Below are 14,859 nucleotides of genomic sequence, written 5' to 3'. Positions count from 1 at the left end.
CAGACCGGAGGAGGCCAAAGCAGACCCCTGCCATTTTAGTAGCCTGGGTCCTGAAGGAGAGATCTTGCTCCAACCAGATCCCAAGACTCTTAATCTCCTCCTTAGGATTCGGAGGTGAACCCAAGCAGCTGGGCCAGGCCGCCGCGGGGAATGGGGATCCTTTATGCCCCAGCAGCATAATTTCGGTCTTTGAACCGTTCAGCTTTAGAGCTGACTCTCCCATCCATGTGTGAACTTTGGATAGGCAGGAGTAGAGCTGGTCAGGGCTGTGAGTGGCCTGGGAAAGGGCAAACACCAACTGAGTGTCGTCAGCGTAACTCACTATTTTGATGTTATAAGGAGCGACCACATCCTCCAAGGGGGCCATGTACACATTAAACAATGTGGGACTCAAGGAGGAGCCCTGTGGTACCCCACAGTGGAGGCGGATAGATGCTGACCGTGCGCTACCTTCCCATACCTGGTATGTCCGGTCACTGAGAAAGGATTGAAGCCATTTCAGTGCCTTCCCCGTCACCCCGACAGCTGACAGTCGTTGCAGTAACACTTGATGATTGGCAGTGTCGAAGGCAGCACTGAGGTCCAGGAGAATCACTGCCACTGATCCTCCTGAATCCAAAATGCTCCTTGCTTCCTCCACGACTGCCAGTAGGGCGGTGTCCGTGCCCTGTCCCGGACGGAATCTGGTTTGCGAACTTCTCAGTAGGCCATTGGACTCCAAAAAGTTGGATAGGTGGAGATTCACCAACTTTTCCGTGATTTTACTGAGCCCAGGCAATAGAGAAATAGGCCTATAGTTCGCCATGTCAAGGGGGTCTAGGTTGGATTTTTTTAGGAGGGCTTTTACTACTGCTTCCTTCCAGCTCGGCGGAACCACACCAGACCCTAACGAGGCATTGACCAGATCAGTTAGAGGTCTAACAATGGAGGAGGCGACCCGTTTTAGAATCCGCATGGGAACTAAATCCCGGGGGAACCACTCTTGACAATCGCCACGGCTTTAAGAACCTCATCCATCGATACTTGTCCAAAAGTTTCTAGACGTTCCGAAGGACTCCCTATCACACTGCTATACTCTGCTCTCAAGGTAATTTGGGGCAAGGTGTTTAAGATCTTTACTATTTTTGTGTGGAAATAGTCTGCCAAATCTTTACATTTTCCATCTAAGTTGTCTGTGGCAGTGGGCGGCACAGGAACCCACAGCAGTTCTTTAATCACTAAGAAGGTTTCCCTTGGGGAATTAGAAGCGTTCGTAATTCTCTCCTCAAGGAACTGGGCTTTGGCTAGTCGAAGGGCAAGTTTGTACGCCCTGATCGCGGCGCAATATTCGGCCCTGCTCGCCTCTTCCCAGTTCCTCCTCAAGGCACGCTCCAGTTTCTTACAGCCCCTTCTAAGGGCTCTCAGCTCCCGCGTATACCAGGGCGCAGAGCTAGTTCTCTTCTTTCCCCTGCCTGCAGATCTCATAGGGAGAACAGCATCAAGTGCACTAGTCAGCCAACTGCTAAAGTGTGCCTCTGCCAGTACCGGGTCAGGAACCGGAGAGGGGCACGAGCCCTCCAATTGCAGAGCCAGTCTCTCCACAGACAGCCTAGCCCAAGATCTTTCCGTGGTGCGGGCATTAAGGGAGGGAATACTGACAGTCTCTGTTTGCCAGGTAAGAGGGATCAAAAGATGGTCTGTCCATGGAAGTGGAACTGGGGCGGAAGCTTTCATGGCTGTGACATTAGTGAAAATAGGGTCCAGCAGGTGGCCCTTGTTGTGAGTGGCCCCTGAGTTGATGAGCACTACCTCATATGTTTTTAAATCATGATGGAGGTCAGCCGCCCACCGATCAGCCGGGTCATCAAGATGGAGATTAAAGTCTCCCAGCATGATGAAGTTAGTCGCCGAGGCGGCGAGAACCATCACGGTTTCGATCAGAGAATTGACAAAGTTCCCGATACTTCCTGTGGGGCGATAAATCAACATCCCGGATACCGCCACCGTAGGCGAAATTTGCGGGGAGGACTTACAGCTCTCACAGTCCGACACCCCACCATTCTGAGCCCTGCACACCAGGGAATCTCTATAAAGAATGGAGATACCTCCTCCCCGCCCTACTATCCTATCCTGAGAGTGGATTAAAAATCCAGGGGGGAGGGCTTCCACGATATCTCCCTCAGAGCCAGATGTGAGCCACGTCTCTGTTACAAACAGAGCGTCTAACTCATGGTCTTGTATGAGGTGATTGATTTAGAGTGCATGCCTCGGGAGGGATCTGCAGTTAAGAGAGGCCATATAAGGGATTCTTCACCGCGGTTTGCTCGGCCAAGCCACATAATCTGCTGTGTTGATAGGGGTCGATACCTGTAAGCACATAAGTAAGTGGTATAAGAACCACGACTTGGGAAAAGGAAAGGCCTAGGGCCTAGGGAATCACTGGGGCTACACAATCTGACCCTTAGGTTAGGAGTAGGAGGCCCACAGGCGGCGCGTGCAGTGTGTTTATACTCACGCGAGAGTCAATGGAAAGTCAATGGGAACCTAAAAGGTAAGTAATTGAAGATTTAGGACACTTCCGGTCTAACTAGGAAGATACAACTAACAAAACTAGACACTAGGATAGTCAATCCATACAGGAGCACCGAAGTACTCGCGTTACCTCACCCACAGGCTGCGGGTGCATAGGTGTCAAAGTGTGTCGGGTTTGTCGTTGATTCCTATGGAGCCTTGGAAGAAGATGTTGCAGGCGACCAGGAGGAAGATGTCCGGGTGGATCGGAGTTGAAGAAGACCTGAAAGCAGAGGGGACAGAGTCTGGGTCACTAGCCAGTGACCGGGTGGAACCAGGAAGGAACCAGACGTCGTCGAGGGGCAATCAGGTGCTCTCGTGAGGCTTGTCGTTGCAGCCACGCGGACCAGGAGGCGTCGAGGACGACCAGGTGCTGGAGAGGAGCTGTCCCACGAAGGTTCTCACAGATGGAGGGGTCGACTTCAAGATCTGAGCCAACAAGCCTAAACGAAGGCAACCCAAGCAGGATACACAAAAGGCTTCTGGTGCAGACCAGGAGGGTCTGAGGTACTTCACCTTTTCAGGGAAGCAAGGGCCAGTCTGGAGCAACCAGACCAGCAATGGATTTTCAAAAGGATCGTCGCTCAGGGCTACTAGCCAACTGGCCAGCAACCGGACAATGCGTCGGACAGAACACAAGCAGAAGGGCCCCACACAGATCTCGTGGAGTGTGGAGGGCTGGTCTTCGGTGCAGGTGGAGTTCGGTGTCTGGGTGTCTCAGTCCCCAGTGCACAGCTTTGAGGATGCCTCAGGAGCTGCGCTGTTAGCAAGTTGCAGGCTTTCCAAGATGTCTGGTCCCATGTGTCTCAACGCCTTCCACGGTGCTCAGCTGTGCTGGAGTTGTGCAGTGGGGTCAAGGAGGTCTGGGAGTCTGGATCTTGTCGGGCTCTGTGCTCTGGAACGGGGACAAAGCAAGCCGTCGAGTTGCTGGATGGTGCCTGGTTGCCCAGGGTGGTCACTCCTAGGTCACAAGGGAGATTTCTTAAGTCTTCAGCTCAGGTGAATGTCGAAGGGTCCAGAGTTTCAGTTCAAGTAGATTCCAGGATTAATCTAAAGTCTCCTGGGTCAGCTCCTACCTTTATACAACTAAAGGGGGCTGGTTTACTCACTAGGTCCCTCCTATGGGTGGGACCAGGAAGGGGGTTGGTTACACCCCCTTTCCTTTGTCCAGTTTCGCGCCAGAGCTGGGGCTGGAGTGCCCCAGCAACCGGTTTGAACTGGGGTATGCATGGAGCACCTAGTGTGCTCCAGGCAGTGTCTCAATCTATTCAGCCCTCCCTGTTCCAATACACATCCTCCTGTCTGGGGTGGTGCTCGCACCTCCCCAAGCAGGAAACCTATTGTCCAAACCTCTGTGACTGGAAGGACTCCCAGCAGCAGGAGGTCAGACTTGTGTCTGTGGCAGCAGAATCCATTTTGTGATGCTGGGGCTCTGCTTAACTTTAACCGGGTACAGTAGTTTCAACATGTCTTCTCCCTCTAGAAGGGTGGAATGCTACCCCCATCGCCAGAATTGGCGAGGGGGTAGTATTCCAAAGCGTATGACACCTTATACGACATGTTTGGATAAAGCCAAACCAAAGTTAGCATTAACCGCAAGGATTATAATGCACCTAAAAGTATATGGTATGGCAATATCATAGAACAGCTATATGGATATGGTTCCGAAAGCTGCAGACAGGCTCAGTTCATGCTAGAGCACCATCTCACACATAACCAAGCACTCTGCCTCCAGGATTGTTAAGGCCTGCCATAGGAGTGACTTATAGGTTACTATGTGTCTATATATAAGGTAGGTATAGGGATACTATACCTAAGCAAGGGGTGATTACACGACCTTGCTCCAGCTGAGTGATCAGCCAGTTGTGTCAATGTGAGTGGCCAGCCAGGGGTGGCATAATACATGCTGCAGCCCCTGGTAGGCCTTGGATGCACCTATGCCCTGGGTACCTATAATACACTGTACAGGGGCTCATAAGGTGACCCAATATCCAATTGGAGATGTACCTAGGGTACATGGAGTCCATTTTAAAGTGAGAGCAGATAGTCTGGTGCTCTGATAAGCAGGATCCCAGGCCAACTAAGTCGAAAAAAAGCTAAACAATAGTGTAAAAATTCTGGGGTAACCATAGTCCGGTATCCACCTTTCTACATGGTGGATCTAGTTAAAGTTTGGATGCATGCCTCGTTTAGGACGCGCCCTTCTTGTTCTATTGGTTGAGTTAGTTCACATATTTCTAATGCGGCACACTTGCTCCTGCGCGCGAACAGACCAGACATATGATGCACACTAACATAGTGACATGGAATATTTGAGGCATGCACACCCCATACTGCCGTTACTCAGTGTTCTCCTACCTCCAACGGCATGGGGTCGGGGTTGCCCTTCTCCAGGAGACGCACATGACATTGGTCGAGCTGATCAAACTGCGCAATCGTTGGAGGGGACAGCTATTTGGAACCACCTTCTCGGCCCACGCGCGCGGCACACTGATTTGGGTGAGGGCGGGCGTCCCCATGAAGTGTATGGAAGCGCTGGTAGACCCTGCAGAGCAGGTATACCCTGGTGCGAGGGCTATTAAATGGGCAGAAACTCCTGCTGGGATCCCTTTATCCCCCGAATATAGATCAGCCGGCCTATTTAGAGAGCTTGAATCAAATATTGGACCCATACGCTGGCCTCCCCTGGCTAGTTGGCGGAGACTTTCCCACCTCTTGGAGCCACTAAAGTAGCATCCACAGCGCAAGCGTCCGGGTTTGGTTTATTCACTGGGGGGTGTGCGACCTCTGGCGCGTGCAGCACCCAGCGGATAGAATCTACCCTTACTATTCCCCAGTTCACGATTTGCATGCCCGCTTGGATCGCATAATAGGCACCCAGTCGCTGCTTCCACCCCTTGCCGAGACAGAATACCTCGGGCGGACACACTCTGATCACAATCCTCTATGGTTTAAGCTCAGCTGGGGGGCAGATCGACCGCCAGTGCACACGTGGAGGCTGCAGCCTGCTGCGCTCGAAGATGCTGAGTTCAGATCCTCATTGGGCACGGCCATACTAGCCTATTCTGAAACTTAGCGAGGATACGGCGAGCAGCGCACTGGTGGAGTGGGAGGCGCATAAGGCAGCTATCCGCGGGCACTGCATGGGGGCCACATGGAACATACGCAAAAGGCTGGAGGCCTCTTTGAAAGGGCTGGAGCTGGAACTACTACGCTACGAACGGGAAGGTTAAAGGATGGGTGAGCATGCGCGTAAACTCAATGCCCTGCGCTATAAACATGCATCACTTATGGAACAGCTGCGATGTCACAACTATGCGGCGCACACGGCCAGGGCACACGCCAAGGCAGAAAGAGCAGGCCGGCTACTTGTCTGGCTGATACAGAGGGAAGGACGCGGACTCCCCATAGGTTCGCTGCGGACAATGGGTGGGGAAATGGTATACACGCAACGGGAGATCCATCGTGCCCTGACAGATCATTATAGGCAACTGTACAAGTTTCGAGGCACGGGCTCACGGCAAGCGCTAGATGCGTTCCTGGATGCAGTCACCCTATCTGTGGTGTTTGAAGAGTACAGAGACGCATTGAACGCCCCGCTCACTTTGGAGGAGGTGGGTGATGCAAATAGAGGCATGACGACCGGGAAAACCCCTGGGCCGGATGGCCTGCCCGACGAATACTACAAAGCGAATCAAGACATACTGGCGCCCCTACTCCTCCGGCTGTACAACGCTGCCATTGATGAAGGCTCGTTCCCCCCATCCATGCGGGAAGCATTCCTGGTCTCCCTGCCTAAACCAGACAGAGACCACACGGCTTTAGGCTCCTACCGGCCACTGCGATGCTCAACACTGACTATAACATCTTAGCGAAAATCCTCATGGAGCGCCTTGCGCAGGTGGTCCCTCATCTCGTGCACCCAGATCAGAACGGGTTCGTGCCGGCGCGATCCACGTCTCTAAACCTTAGGAGGTTCTTCAGGGTGGCGGCTGAAGCAGCAGCGAAGTGGCCTTGGGCGGGATGTCTGATAATAGACTTGGGGAAGGCCTTTGATTGCCTGGAGTGGGGGTACTTAGCTGCGGTGCTCTCGCGATATGACCTCGGTGAGGGTTTCCTACAGATGGTCCAACTCCTCTACAGGAATCCTGTGGTCAGGGTGCGGCTGGGTCCATACATTTCCGAGTCGGTGGCGGTGGGCCGGGGCACCCGCCAGGGTTATCCCTTGTCCCTGCTGTTCGCGCTGGCTGTGGAACCGTTGGCAGCGGCCATGCGGCAGACTCCGGGGGCAGGTATACCCCTGGGAGATGCGACTCATCAGGTCTTGCTTTACGCGAACGATCTGCTGGTGTTCGTTAAAGACGTGGCATGCATTCCGGAGCGCTTGGCCCAGTTGCTGGAGCAATTCGCAGTTGTCTCGGGGCTACGGGCGAAAGTGAGCAAGTCCGGTTTCTATACCTTCAGTGCAGAAGTCGAAGACCTGGGGTATTGTCTAGGCGGCACAAGGGTCCAATGGAAGGTTGACACCTTCAGGTATGGCAGCGCTTAGGTCCCAGATATGTTTTTGGACCTCTCTTCCACTGACCACAACGGGTCGGGTGGCCCTTGCCAAAATGATCATGCTTCCCCGCCTACTTTACTATTTTGTTAACCTACCTCTTTATGTGCCGTGTTCATTCTTCTCGCCGCTACATGCAATGTTGCAAGATTTTATCTGGCGCGGGTCCCGGCACCGACTGGCGCTTGCAAAACTGTACCTGCCAATGGACAGTGGTGGGCTGGCCGCTCCATGCTTCGAGCTCTATTACCTAGCCGCGCAGCTACAATGGATTGCTCGCTGGTTAGCAGACGGGGGTAGAGAGGACACCGCCACAGTGGAGCCGCCGTATTCGCTGGAGAGAGTCACTAGGCTCTTTCATCCCTTGGAGATGCCTGTAAGACATATCCCGCTGCTGCTGGCAGTAGCGTACAAATTTTACTGCAGAGGCCCTCTTCCTTACCCGACGGGTTCCCACATATTCACCCGCGGTGCCTCTGGAGGCTTTTATGGGCAGAGAGGGATTCCTTGTGAGGCCGATGCTAGAGCACTGGAAGGAGGCGGACATTCAGACATTGGGAGACCTCTTCAGGGATGGAGTGTTGGTGGCGTATGAGACACTGGTTGTAGAAGATGGGCTCCTGCCTGGGGGGTTACTGCTGCACCGAGCCATAGTGGCAAAGATGACAGCCCGCTGGGGGGACATATCTTCGGAACCTACACAACACTTAACGATGCAATACTTGCACATCATGGGTAGGGGTAGGCATTTGGTACGTTAGTTTGCGGGGTCGTTAAGGGTGCACACGTAGATTAGCTTGGCCCAGTTGCCGGATAAATGGGAGCGCGACCTGGGCAGGCAATTGTTAGATAAGGAGTGGGAACGCATTCTTAAGAGCCCGGTACGCATCCCCAGAAACCTGCGCTTCCGCCAGATACAACTCTGTTGTCCACAGAGCCTATCTCACGCCTGCACTCATAAACAGATATTTCCACCATGCGGATGCGTCCTGCCCTAGATGCGGGGAGCTAGATGCTGGGATCCTCCATATTTTGTGGAGCTGTCCAAAGCTGGGCTCCTACTGGAGCGTAATTGGTGCGCGCCTCCGTGAGTATACAGGGCGCACTATACCCCTTGACTGGCCAGAGTACATTCTTCACTTATTCCGGAGGCTGCCTAAAGATAAAGCAACATCCAGATTTCTTGACCTAGGGATGGTAGGGGCTACACGCCTGCTCATGGCGCGCTGGAAGGAGAGCGATCCACCAAGTGTGCAGGCGTGGACCTCCTCCTTTCAGGCGTGGGCCCGAGCGGAGTGGACGGCCTTGCGCCGGGAGGAAACGGTGGGGCTCCGTATGGAACCCATGGCGGAACGCTGGGACTGCATGCTCCGAGCCTTGCGGCCGGCAGGCGAGGTAGGGGACACGGGAGGGGTGGAAGCCTAATCGGCGACCTTTCAGGATGGGGTGTGCAGTACATTAAGATCCTATTTAGCTGTTCCAATGACCTTTGTCACTCTTCACCATGGATGCACTGGCCCAGAGAGTGAGTCTAGCAGGGGCTGTAGTGGGCGCACATGCGCGGGGTGGGCTGTTGTTGTGGGGGGGGGGAGCTATACTACATGGTATCGGTGCCATTGATCATGCCGCTATGGTTTCATTTGTGCTTCCTTTCGTGTTGATTTAAAGCTGTTCTATAACTGTCAATGATGTGCACAGCCCTGGTGTAGGGAAGATCCACCTCCTATTCTGCTAACGTACACCAGCTTAGCGTGTGGACAGGCATGGACTCGCCCTGGGGCGGTTACCTGACAATCAATGATCTGCCAGTAATGTGCGGGACAATTTCTCTCTTATTTTAAATCAGTGGCTAGACTGCCTATGTGTAAGGTGTATAGAATCGTGAGGACCGCCTGTTACGCCCGCTTACTGTGCATTTGCTGTGGAAATACCTCGTGAAATGTGATGTCTATATTCCATAAATGCTAAAACAGATTTGACAAAAAACAAAGAGCAGATGGGACAGCAGAGACCCCTTTTTCGTACCGCGTGTTATATTGAACCGTTCCGATAGCATGCCATTCACACGGATCCTTGCAGATGGTCTAGTGCATAGTAATCTCTCCAGGCTGAGAAACAGGGGACTGAATCCCATCCTTCCCAATACTGCAAATAAATAGGACCACTTAAGTGTGTCAAACGCTTTTGTTGCGTTGAGAAAACTGCTATTGCTTGTAAGTCAGGATGTAAATAGTGGACACCGTAAAAAAGGACCTAAGATTGTGAGATGTGGAACGTCCAGGGATAAAACCTGATTGGTCTGGGCGGAAAATCAGTGGGAGCAAAGGCTGCAGACGACACGCAACCAATTTATCCAAAATTTTAATGTCAACATTTATCAATGATAGAGACCTGTAAGAGTCAAGTTCATATTTAGGGCTTACCTGGCTTCAGCAAAGTAATAATAATGGCCTCTTGTAGCAACGGTGGCAAAATACCTGCGGTCTGAGCCTCCTCATACATCATCACCAAGTGAGGATTAAGTTCCTCAGCATAAGTTTGATAAAAAGCTGTGGTTAAGCTGACTGAGCCCGGGGCTTTCTCAAGCAGTAAACTCTTAATTACCTGGGTGGCATCCTCCACGCCAAAAGGAACATCCAAATACTCCCTGTGTCCTCTACTCAGCCATAGCAGTTCCAATGAGTCTAAAAAGGATCCGGGGCCCTCATGGTCCTCGCTCTGGGTTGAGGTATAGAGCGTAGTGTAAAAGTGAGAACGTATTTAGGATTTCCTGCGAGCCTCTAATCGCGGTTGAGTTCTCACCCTTAAGTTCAGTAATATAGGCTGTTAATCGTGGGACACGCAGCATCAATGCTAGAGTTCTACCGGGTCGGCCCCCCTCCCCATATCTTCTGCCGTGTGCATGTTTACCTAAAAACCTCACCTCCCTTTGAGCCTCCTCCTCAAACTCCAACAGTTTCTCTTTGTGTGGCCATTGCCGTAGGGTCGTCTGTGGTGTAGAATTTGGTTTCAAGCTTTTTAATCTGTTTCTCTAGTGTATCTAGCGCACCCCGTATAGCTTTCAATTCTCCGCCCTGTCGTGCCATGCATTTACCCCTAATCACGGTTTTAAACTCGTCCCATAAGGAGGCATGAGTGGTGAGTGAGCCTGTGTTGTTGTCAAAATATTCAATGGGATTGCCCCTAATCTCTTCTTTGAAGACCTCATCCAAAAGGGCGTTAGGCGGAAGCCACCAACTAAACATTTTCGGGAGGGAGTTAGTAAATTGTAGACGCAGGAGGGTAGGGGCGTGGTCAGATGACCTCGTGAGCTGGGAGACTTCTCTGGTCCATGTCGTGACATCCCGAGACACCAACCAATAGTCCAGCCTGGACCAGGCCCTGTAGTGCTCACTATTGCGTGTACCTTCTCTTAACAATGGGTGTTGTTGATGCCAGATGTCAATCAGATCACCATCTGAAATAATGGCCTTTAAGGCAGAAATTACGGAGGGGTGCAGTTAACAGGAGAGGCCCTTTCTACCATGTACATCATCTAGAATTGCATTAATGCCCCCCAGATAAGTGTCACAATTTGTTGCTCTCACCTTATCCCATTTGTTCTGGAAGAAACAAGGGAATCTACATTAGGACCGTAAACTGCGATTATTGCCACCTGATTCCCGCTCAGCGCACCCAACAAAATGAATCTACCTGCGTCTCCCCCTCCTTCCATTCGAGTCCCTGTCTAATTAACACAGCCACCCCTGTGAGTAGTTGGAATAGATGGATGAGTATACGTGGGAGGCAGCTAAAGTCCGTGTAGGTACACGGTGGGGAGCCGCTGGCGTGGAAAATAGCGCCGCGTGAAATCAACCCAGGCTGTGATTTCCGAAGGAGCACAATCTGTTCCCTCAGAAAGTTCCCTTTTTAACACACTGCTACCAGAGTGAGTAGTGCGGTGGTGATGGAACGTTTTTCCATCCTTTGACATGAAATAAAAACATTTTTTTCACACTTGGAGCCTCACGGGAGTGTGCACCTTAGAGCGTGCACACCACCGGAGGACTTATGTTGTAGGTCCTGAAGAAAGCTGAGCTACATGCAACGTTAACAGCTGAAACATGTCGACCAAATTTTACCTCTGACTTAGGACTCCGGTTCCTTAATTAAGAACCGTGGTAGTCCGCTCACCTTGTTTTTAACCAATGCGGGTTGGCCATTATTAAAATTTTTTCTAAAGGCACAACCTTTGCATTTTTTAATTGTTTAATACACTTTTGCACTATCACGTTTAGTCACTTCCTAATTTGGGCACTGTTGCACCCACCACATCCTGCTCCGCTGTAATCAGGCGTCGTAGCACGCTGGGGAGACATTCGGTCACCCCAGCGGGGACCCGATGATGAAGCATGTCACCAACTAGTGGTGAGTGAGGGTCCTTCTAAGAACTTAGGTCTTCTCCCTCTACCCACTAGAAGGTGACTTGCAAACGCCCTGACTTTCTTCCTGCTGAAGACGTTCGTCTGGGCCCCCTTAGGAATTTCTAAGACTGCCCCACTGTATTTTCTGCACGCGTGTGAGCATTGATCACGCGTGCAGTATACAGTGAAGCGTTATTTCATGAATCCATTGCGATTATCACTTTTGTTTTGCACTTTAGTCACTCCTTCGTTGTTTATAGTATACATGATTGGGGTACAGGAGTGTCTTCACCCTACCTCTCTTGTTGATATTGAATGAGTATACGTGTCCCCATCTTCTATGTTTCAGCCTGATGGATGGTGTTGTGTTCAAGTGCGTCTCCTAAGTAGGACACACGTGAATGTGATGTCGTACTGAGTAGGAATGGACTAATCATTTCTTTCTATGGTCGTTTAGATCTCGAATGTTCCATATTAAAAAATTTGAACTTGACATTTCGATCCTGACTGAAATTGTTTTCTCAGCACATTGTGGAACCTACACACAGCAGATGACATTGATTCATTCGGTAATAGTTCAGACTAAAGCAAATACTAGCTAAAAAAATAACATTCCCCCCCTCTCCCCCCACCGTCCACTCCAACCCCAAAATTCGGTTGTGTAGTACCCTTCAACTGAAACATTTTCAACTAGAGCAAATACACCCTTTCTCTCAAGGCAACAATCAGGATATTCCTGATATAGAAGATAATGTTTGGGAGCTTTCTCTGGAGGATGCAGTACTGCCGGCATACTCCCCTACGTAGAGCAGGGTGGCCGAGAAATCTGTGAAGGGACAGGCCTATCTGAGAACAATTATACACAATGCCAGCTCGCCCCAGCTACAACTGTAAGATGAGATCAAGATCTAAAAGGCAAAGTGGGTCAGTGGATTGTGCTCATCTAGCAGCATACACCCAGGGAGCCACAAGCTAAACTAAGCTATACAAATACAAAGACGATACTCCGGTGTATAATAGTTAGTCGTTATCACTCAGCCTGTCCGCGGGTGAAGTCATCGCGGAGGCCTTTCTTATTCTTCTCCCCCCCCCAACATGCTTTGCAAATTTCAATGCAGACTTTGCATCTGAGAAGAAATGCGACAAGCCCTCGTGCGTGACCTTGAGCTTTGTAGGTTAAGGCAGAGAATAAGGAATTTGGGCCTGAAGTAGGATCCGTTTTGCAGGCAGAAACTCACGGCGTGCCGTCTGCTCAGCCAGCGTGAAACCGGGTAAAAGATATTATTCCCTTTATGGGTTATGGATCCTTTCGCACGAGCAAGTTGAAGGATGAGGTCCCGGTCCTGGTAGTTCAAAATCCTAGCCCCAATTGGAGGTTTTGAGCCCAGGGCCCGGTGCATCCACTCAATCACGAACACAGTGGACAGATTAGGGTTAAAGAGTTCCCGCAGCAGGTCGGTGATGTATACCTCCATATTGGAGATAGTTGTCGCCTCTGGAATCCCGGTAATTCTCAGGTTGTTTCGGCGCAACCTCGCTTCCAGGTCCTCATTTTTCGTCCTGATCAATCCCAGCACTCTGGCCATCTGTAACAGTTGCTCCTTGGTTTCAACTTGAAACTCATGGAAGTCTGATAAGCAATTTTAGAGCACATCCAGAAGCGCTTCATGTGACCCCCGCCTGTTTTTTGACTGTCTCTATCTGGGTGCTCAGCACGTCCAGTTTGGTATCTATTCTTCGGAGGCTTGACCACTTCTTGAGCATCAAGGTGCATAAATCCTCCCCGTGGTCCTCTGTCTCCGGCGGGCACTCAGGGCCGGGCTCCCTGTACACCCTAGTGCCTCCAACTTAACCGCAAGTCACCTCCAATGGACATCCAGCTCCGCATAGGAGGGGGGGGGCATTCGGGGAAGCACACTCGTATGAATCCCGAGATTTCCCTCCAGTCTGAGGAAGTTTTCACCAACACGCAATAAAACCTGAACACACTGCCGCAAGGGCCTCTAAGAGTTGCACATCTCCAGCGCCACGATTTTGAAGAAATTGAGTCAAGTTGGTCTGATTGTCTCTAGGGGTCTACAACCTCAATATAATACAGTCCTGAAGATGGTCTCACTAATGCAAAACTAGAGACCGAACCGTCGACTTATACACTTTTTTCTTTGATATTGATTTGTGGTTTATTTTAAGAAAAAGTGTTGCAATTGTTACAGTGAAGGTTTTCAAGTGCATAATGATTACCTTCTTGTTTTATTGTATGTATTGTATACAAGTACCCTGAAAAATTCTAATATAAAATGTAATAATTTCATATAGACACCCGTTTTTGTCTGTTCTATACACCTCTTTCAGATTTACTCTATATGATTGTTCGCTCTTGAACAGAGTTGTACCCATTTACAAGAAATTGCCTAACAGAATTGACAAGTTGAAAGAAATCAATTAGCAAGCATATCTTCCATCTTGCTCCCAAATGTTAGCTTAAAATAAACTAATCATTCAATTGAATAAATCCCTTGAAGGCATATTTACCCATCCCTCTTACTTTGCTAGAGCCCTCAAGGGTTGTTTGGGTAGCCCATTTCTCTCACCATTCTTTCATTTCAAGCACAAAAAATATAGTGAAATTAAGTCCAGAAATGGAAGGTGTCATGGTTTGTTTTAGATGATGAGCATAACCTGTTTTTCTGAAAATTGTGCCCTTGGTCTAGAAATAAGCTTCTCCATAACAGTCCAAAGGCACATTTGCCAGGAGTGCTGCCTGGGGCGGTTATAAAACATAAAGATCCTGGTAAAAAAGAGCATTGCTCTCCCTCATATCAGAACGTGACGTTCTTTGATGTGAAATCGTTCCTTATTGTTTTCAAAGTTTGAAAGTAATTATTTTCGCTGGAGAAGCCTTCATTTGTAATTCTTGGGTCATGCTTCTTTCTTCCGCATCTTTTACACATTTGACATTTTGCAAAAAAACATCAAATCAGCATAATAACTTTTTACTCGACAACTTAATGGTACTTGGTATGCAAAACCAAGAAGGATGAAAAACAGGGTGGGCACTGGACCATGTCGAGCCTAAGACTTGCAAGAAGAACACTCCCCAACTCCCTGAACTATTTTGCTATCTGGGATAAATGTAACAAGATACAGTCAGAAATACACAAAACAATGCAGGTAATGGAAGAAATGGGAAGAACTTGCTTTTGTAAATTATTATGCCTCTGGTCTGAAGCTTGCTAGCATTTTAACCCCTTCACTGCGGAGGCTATTCCGCCGCAGTGCTAAGGGGGCGGGGCGGCGGCCGCATGCTGGTGACGGAACCGCTCCGTCACCAGCGTCGTGGGCCCAGGC

The 14,859-nt window shown here is 50.2% G+C and overlaps 1 protein-coding gene and 1 pseudogene across 2 annotated transcripts in view; both read left to right on the top strand.

Moving 5' to 3' along the window:
• BRDT (bromodomain testis associated) overlaps positions 1–14,859 on the top strand; it is a 2,469,968-nt gene that overhangs the window by 1,443,736 nt on the left and 1,011,373 nt on the right. The gene's annotated exons all lie outside the window — the stretch shown is intronic.
• Positions 6,648–14,859, top strand: part of LOC147747465 (uncharacterized) — a 29,850-nt pseudogene continuing 21,638 nt past the window's right edge.

The sequence above is a fragment of the Lissotriton vulgaris genome, chromosome 1_1 (genome assembly GCF_964263255.1).
Source record: "Lissotriton vulgaris chromosome 1_1, aLisVul1.2, whole genome shotgun sequence".
Taxonomy (NCBI): domain Eukaryota; kingdom Metazoa; phylum Chordata; class Amphibia; order Caudata; family Salamandridae; genus Lissotriton; species Lissotriton vulgaris.
Note: the sequence above shows the minus strand (reverse complement) of the source record. Positions and strands in the feature narration are given on the sequence as shown.